This window comes from Corvus brachyrhynchos, unplaced genomic scaffold (assembly GCF_000691975.1).
Source record: "Corvus brachyrhynchos isolate BGI_N302 unplaced genomic scaffold, ASM69197v1 scaffold381, whole genome shotgun sequence".
Taxonomy (NCBI): Eukaryota; Metazoa; Chordata; class Aves; order Passeriformes; family Corvidae; genus Corvus; species Corvus brachyrhynchos.
Genome location: NW_008236219.1, coordinates 140,466 through 141,770, shown reverse-complemented (window position 1 = coordinate 141,770; position 1,305 = coordinate 140,466).

The following is a 1,305-nucleotide window of genomic DNA, read 5'->3' as shown; positions in this document are numbered from 1 at the left end:
AGAACTAGGCAATATTTTACATTCCTGTAACACCTATGAAAACCTGCACAGGCAACTGCAGGCACACCAAATTAACATTAAAAGTATTTTTATATGATACAAATGCAGAAAAGCATTGCAGTGAGAGAGTCTTGGTGTTTTCACTCTCTGCCACTGTCTTTACCTTAATCTACTCCTCCCAGAGCCTAGAAATATTAGCTTCTTTAAATAAGAGCCCCAACTCAATTTTCCTTTATGCAGGTTTTAAGGAAGTTACAGTCTTGCAAATTCATTCTTGAGCTGGAAACTTTTGGGCGAGGATTCAAAGAAATGAAACAGGGTTTAAGATTCTTGGCAAAAAGTAGCTTACAGGGAAAACAGTAGCAGGGACTTGTTTGTGCTCAAATAGCATGCCTATAATTGAGACAGCAACCACTGCTGTTCCCATTTATTTAGTAATATCACACCAGAGTTTTTTGACTTTGGAGAGCTATGCTATTTAATGCAGTAAAAATGTTTTTATCTCTGAGAGCGTACAAGACGCAATACCAAGCTATTTAACGAGAACAGCCTTCCAACAACAACAAAAAATTCAAGCTGTAGACAAAGAATAGTTTTGAGCCGACACAGATTTTAGCCAGATTGACTTCCGATAGCAGTTATACAACATGTGAGCTGCAGAGGCGGCGGTGCACAGGTCACGCTCCATATTTGCTGTACAGCATTCCTCATACATAGGCTCAGGGAGCAGCCAGCCTCAAGGGTTTGCTTTACCCGTGTTTGAATCAGCGTGTCTCTCGCTGTATTATATACACACCGCTCAGTTACTGTTGCAGAGTGTTTGGATACCAGTGGTAGGTAAACAATTCGCATTTAGGAAGGTCTGACCCCATTTCTTGCCGCCCGTCTTTGCGGGGTGCTGCATGCCTGCAGACACACGGATCCCGGCTACCCTTTGTGACCATCCTGGGCATCCCGGCAGGAGTCCCCGAGCATGGCGGTGCCGGTGCCGGTTCCAGCTCAGTTACTGTTGCAGAGTGTTTGGATACCAGTGGTAGGTAAACAATTCGCATTTAGGAAGGTCTGACCCCATTTCTTGCCGCCCGTCTTTGCGGGGTGCTGCATGCCTGCAGACACACGGATCCCGGCTACCCTTTGTGACCATCCTGGGCATCCCGGCAGGAGTCCCCGAGCATGGCGGTGCCGGTGCCGGTTCCAGCACCAGAGGGGGCTCCGAGGCCCCGGAGCCCTCCACCCACCATTTCCTCCGCCCACAGTGCGGGCAGGACCTTCCCGCAAGGACTTTCCTCGCACCCACCACGCGCA